This window comes from Arachis hypogaea, chromosome 4 (assembly GCF_003086295.3).
Source record: "Arachis hypogaea cultivar Tifrunner chromosome 4, arahy.Tifrunner.gnm2.J5K5, whole genome shotgun sequence".
Classification (NCBI taxonomy): domain Eukaryota; kingdom Viridiplantae; phylum Streptophyta; class Magnoliopsida; order Fabales; family Fabaceae; genus Arachis; species Arachis hypogaea.
This window is the reverse complement of record NC_092039.1, coordinates 53,881,957-53,887,999: the sequence shown is the minus strand read 5'-3', so window position 1 is coordinate 53,887,999 and position 6,043 is coordinate 53,881,957. Positions and strand designations below refer to the sequence as shown.

Sequence of the window (6,043 nt, the reverse complement as noted above, 5' to 3'; positions counted from 1 at the left end):
TGGCGAGGCTTTTGTGACAAGGAAAGGTCCGAACCACCTTGATTTGAGTTTTCCTGGGAACAGTCTCAATTTGGAATTGTAGAGGAGTACTTGTTGCCCCTTTTCGAAACTCCTAGGTGCAATATGCATGTCATGTCTTCGCTTTGCTTTTTCTTTATAAATCTTGGCATTTTCATAGGCTTGTGATCTAAATTCCTCCATCTCTTGCAGCTGCAAAATCCTCTTTGCACTAGCAGTAATGCTGTCAAAATTTAGTATCTTGAGAGCCCAGAGAGCTTTGTGTTCTAGCTCTAGCGGTAAATGACACGCTTTCCCATACACCAGTTGATATGGGGACATTCCAATTGGTGTTTTGAATGCTGTTCGGTATGCCCAAAGAGCATCATCTAACTTCTTCGCCCAATCCTTTCTTGATGCACCTACAGTCTTTTCCAAAATTCTTTTTAGCTCTCGGTTGGATATCTCAGTTTGCCCACTTGTTTGGGGATGATAAGGTGTGGCAACCTTATGTTTCACCCCATATCGTAGGAGGAGAGCTTCTAGTGGTTTGTTACAAAAATAACTCCCTCCATCACTGATAAGTGCTCTGGGGACTCCAAAACGGCTAAAGATGTTCTTCCTGAGGAAGTTCATGACTATCTTGTTATCATTCGTTGGAGTGGCAATAGCCTCTACCCACTTGGAAATGTAATCCACTGCTACCAAGATGTATTTGTTTGAGTATGAGCTTGGGAATGGTCCCATGAAATCGATTCCCCACACATCAAACAGTTCCAGTTCCAGGATAAAATTTTGTGGCCTCTCATTTCCTTTGGGCAAGTTTCCAGATCTTTGGCATTCATTGCAGCTCTTTACTAGTTCTTTAGCATCCTTAAAAAGGGTGGGCCAAAAGAATCCGCTTTGTAACACCTTTGCTACAGTTCTGTCTCCTCCAAAATGGCCTCCATAGCATGAGCTGTGGCAATTCCATATGGCCTCTCGTCCTTCTTCTTTCGAGACACATCTTTTAAGGATTCCATCTGAACACTTCTTGAAGAGATATGGCTCATCCCAGACAAAATATTTTGCATCATTTATGAGCTTTCTTTTTTGATGTTTATTGATCCCTAGAGGTAGAGCCCCGGTTGCCTTGAAGTTGGCAATGTTTGCAAACCATGGTGCTTTGTGAATTGTCATTAATTGCTCATCAGGGAAGAGTTCGTTCACACTTGTATCATGTGTTCCACCTTCCTCATGATGGATTCTGGATAAGTGATCTGCTACCTTGTTCTCCACTCCTTTCTTGTCTCTGATTTCAATATTGAATTCCTGCAACAATAAGATCCATCTTATTAGTCTTGGTTTTGATTCTTGCTTGGCAAATAAATATTTAAGTGCTGTATGATCTGTGAAAATAATCACTTTAGCACCAATGAGATATGATCTGAACTTGTCACATGCAAAAACTATTGCTAGCAACTCCTTTTCAGTAGTGGTATAGTTTCTTTGAGCATCATTGAGGACTTTGCTAGCATAGTATATCACATGGACTAAATTGTCTTTCCTCTTCCCTAACACGGCTCCAAGTGCAAAATCGGATGCATCACACATCAATTCAAAGGGTAAGTTCCAATCAGGCGGAGAAATGATAGGAGCAGAGGACAATTTCTTTTTCAAGTTTTCAAATGCTAGCATGCATTTCTCATCAAAATTAAATGGTGTATCAGACATTAGGAGATTGCTTAAGGGCTTGGCTATCATTGAAAAATCTTTAATAAACCTTCTATAAAAGCCAGCATGCCCCAAAAAACTCCTAATTGCCTTGACATCACTGGGTGGAGGTAACTTTTCAATTAACTCCACCTTATCTCTGTCTACCTCAATGCCTTGATTAGAAACTTTATGGCCAAGAACTATTCCCTCTGTCACCATGAAGTGACATTTTTCCCAGTTCAAGACTAGGTTGGTTTCTTGACATCTTTTCAATACCAAGGCAAGATAGGTTAGGAAACTAGGGAAGGAATCTCCAAATACTGAGAAGTCATCCATGAAAACTTCAATGAACTTCTCTATCATATCTGAGAAGATGGAGAGCATGCAGCGTTGGAAGGTTGCGGGTGCATTACATAGCCCGAATGGCATGCGCCTATAGGCAAACACTCCATATGGGCAAGTGAATGATGTTTTCTCTTGGTCTCTTGGATCAACCACTATTTGGTTGTATCCTGAATACCCATCTAGAAAACAATAATATGCATGTCCCGCAAGTCTTTCCAACATTTGGTCCATGAAGGGAAGTGGGAAATGATCTTTTCTTGTGGCCTCATTAAGCTTCCTGTAGTCAATACATATTCTCCAGCCTGTAATGGTTCTTGTAGGGATTAGCTCGTTCCTTTCGTTAGGCACCACAGTGATTCCCCCTTTCTTGGGAACTACCTGAACTGGACTGACCCATTGGCTGTCTGAGATTGGATAGATTACTCCTCCTTGCCACAACTTCATGACTTCTTTCTGCACTACTTCTTTCATTGATGGATTTAACCTTCTTTGGGGCTGAATGGAAGGTCTGGCACCTTCTTCTAAGAGTATTTTATGCATGCATATGGCTGAACTGATTCCGTTCAAGTCAGCAAGTGTCCATCCAATCGCATCTTTATGCTGTCGTAAGACTTGAAGCAACTCTTCCTCCTCTTCTTGGCTGAAAGCTGAATTTATGATTACTGGATAGCTTTTATTTTCTCCCAAGTATGCATACTTAAGAGTGGTGGCAGTGCCTTAAGCTCCAATTTGGGTGCTTTTTTTCTTTCCTCCTTCTCTTCTAGCCCACTTTGAACATGTATTTCAGCGGCTGCAGCTTTTTCGCTTGTTGCTAACTCCTCTTCTGTTGATGCTTCAAGCTCTTCTTCAAGAGTTTCTTGTACCAAAGCTTCTACTGAGTCCAGCCTCATACATTCTCCCAATAAGTCATGTGGGTATCTCATGGCCTTAAACACATTGAATGTCATTTTATCCTCGTGTAATATGAGGATAAGTTCACCCTTTTGGACATCAATAATGGCTCCGGCAGTGGCTAAAAATGGCCTCCCCAGGATGATGGAGGTCTTAGCTCCTTCTTCCATGTCTAGTACTACGAAATCTGCTGGGAAAATGAAGTCTCCCACCTTCACCAACAAGTCTTCTACTACCCCATGGGGAAATTTGAATGACCTGTCTGCTAGTTGAAGGGCCATTCTTGTTGGTTTGGCTTCTTCAATCTTCATCTTTTTCATCATTGCTAGAGACATTAGATTTATGCTGGCTCCTAGATCACATAAGGCCTTTTCCACAGTGATTTCTCCAATGATACAGGGGATTTGGAAACTCCCAGGATCCTTAAATTTTTGAGGCAATTTATGTTGGATGATGGCGCTGCATTCTTCTGTAAGTACCACAGTCTCATTATTCTTCCAGCTTCTCTTTTTGGTCATCAACTCCTTCAAGAACTTGGCATAGAGTGGCATTTGCTCGATTGCTTCAGCAAAGGGTATGTTTATTTGTAATTTCTTGAAGATCTCCAAGAATCTTGAGAATTGGTTGTCCTCTCCCTTCTTCTTTAATTGCAACGGCTGTAGGTATGGGGCCTTTGAGAGGCATGGATTGGGTACTTCTATTTCTTGATGTGACTTAGGGATTGAGGTGTGAGATTCCTCATGTCCCTTGTTTTCTTCATCCAATTCTTTCTCTGATGGTTTCTTGTGGGTTTCCTTCAATTCCTTCCCACTCCTGAGGGTGATGGCCTGACATTCTTCCCTTGGTATTGAGTTAATGTTGCTGCAATTGTTGTGCCCAGGGGTTTGCTTGAATAAGAATTCAATCTGTGTTTCCAGTTTCTTAATGGCAGCATCTTGATTCTACATGTTAGACTGCACTTCTTCCCGAAAATCTTTACTATTTTGAATATCTTTGCATAGAATTTTGAGTAGACCTTCAATCTTTGAAAGCCTATCATCTGTGGATGATGATGGGTTGAGATTAGATGGTTGAGAAGGTTGACTAGATGGATGTTGGTAATATATGTGTGAGGTGTTTTGATGAGTGGCATTGTTGTTGGAGTTGAAGTTGGAACGTCTCGAATCCTATCCTTGGTCTTGTTGGTTTCCCCATCCAAAGTTGGGGTGATTTCTCCATCCAGAGTTGTATGTTTTAGAGTATGGATCATCGACTTGTCTAGGTGAATTTCCCACATAGTTGGCTTGCTCCCAGTCACCTTCTTCTCCAATGTTTACTCCTTCATGAGTTGGTGATGAGGTGATGGCTGCTGCAACTTGGTTCTCTTCCACCTTCTTGGTAAGATCTGCTAGCTACTTGGTGATCATCTTGTTTTGGGCTAACAGTGCATCCATGTGGTTTAGCTCCATTACTCCTCTAGTGTTATTTCTTTCAGAGGCATAGAAGTAGTCATTCTCAGCAACTGTTTCAATGACATCTATGACTTCTTCAACAGTTTTCTTCTTGTTTAAAGAACCTCCTGATGAATGATCTACAACCTTCTTTGACTCATAGGAAAGACCCTCATAGAAGATGTGAAGTTGAACCCACTCATTAAACATCTCTGATGGGCATCTCCTTGTCAAGTCTTTGAATCTCTCCCATGCTTCATAAAGTGTCTCACCATCTTGTTGCTTGAAAGTTTGCACCTCAGTTCTTAGCCTATTGATCTTTTGAGGAGGGTAAAATCTTGCTAAAAACTTGTTCACTACCTCCTCCCAATCTGTTAGGCTTTCTTTTGGGAAGGATTCAAGCCACTTTGTTGCCTTGTCCCTGAGTGAAAAGGGGAACAAGAGCAACCTATAGACATCCGGGTGGACTCCATTTGTCTTCACTGTGTCACAGATCCTCAAGAAGGTGGTCAAGTGTTGGTTAGGGTCTTCTTGAGCACCTCCTCCAAATGAGCAATTATTTGGTTAGGGTCTTCTTGGTTAGTATGTTGATTCTTGAACACAGCTACTTTATGAGTCTTGGTCGTGGCCCTAAGCACTTTGTTTTCCAGTATTACCACCAGATACATAAATGCCACAGACATATAACTGGGTGAACCTTTTTAGATTGTGACTTAGCTTTGCTAGAGTCCTCAATTAGAGGTGTCCAGAGTTCTTAAGCACACTTTTTTACTTTTGGATCACGACTTTAACCACTCAGTCTCAAGCCTTTCACTTGGACCTGCATGCCACAAGCACATGGTTAGGGACAGCTTGATTTAGCCGCTTAGGCATGGATTTATTTCCTTGGGCCCTCCTATCCATTGATGCTCAAAGACTTGGATCCTTTTCACCCTTGCCTTTTGGTTTAAAGCGCTATTGGCTTTTTCTACCTCTTTTGCTTTTCTCTTTTTTTTTGCAAGCTTGTTTTTCACTGCTTTTTCTTGCTTCAAGAATCAATTTCATGATTTTTCAGATTATCAATAACATTTCTCTTGTTCATCATTCTTTCAGGAGCCAACAATTTTAACATTCATAAAATTCAATATCAAAAATATGCACTGTTCAAGCATTCATTCAGATGACAAAAAGTATTGCCACCACATATAAATAATTAGAATTTTCCTTATTAAGAACTCGAAAAAATTAAATTGCCTCTTTATTCTAAAAATCTACTATTTTATTCATGTTTGACGATGATGAGAAAAATAAATTATAACTTAATTGGAAATAAAGTCAAAATAGAGATACTAATTACTACTACTAATATGTATCTTCTAAGGTAAATTCATAATAAGAACAGTTATCACAGAGTTAAGGCAAAGATTAGGACTCAACAACCTTTATTTTGAGAAGTGGGTGTTCCTCTAGTCTGTGGGGTGCTTGATCCTTCAAGAGATAATTTCTGATGCTTCAGTTCCTTCAAGTCACATCCTTGCTCTTCCTGTTCCCTTAGGTGCCATGATCTTGATGAGTTTTAGCTCAGTGATCATGGCAAATCACACCAAACTTAGAGGTTTGCTTGTCCTCAAGCAAAAGAAAGGAAAGGAAAGGAATACAAAGAGAGACAATTTCGAAATTCAAAAGATATGATGAGTTGAAAAAGA

General features: G+C 40.4%; 1 non-coding gene across 1 annotated transcript; it reads left to right on the top strand.

Annotated features, from left to right (window-relative positions):
• The first annotated feature begins 4,562 nt into the window (after positions 1–4,562).
• On the top strand, positions 4,563–4,670 carry LOC112799442 (small nucleolar RNA R71). Its single transcript, XR_003201023.1, has one exon. It is a non-coding gene; the product is annotated as a small nucleolar RNA R71 (small nucleolar RNA).
• Positions 4,671–6,043: the final 1,373 nt, after the last annotated feature.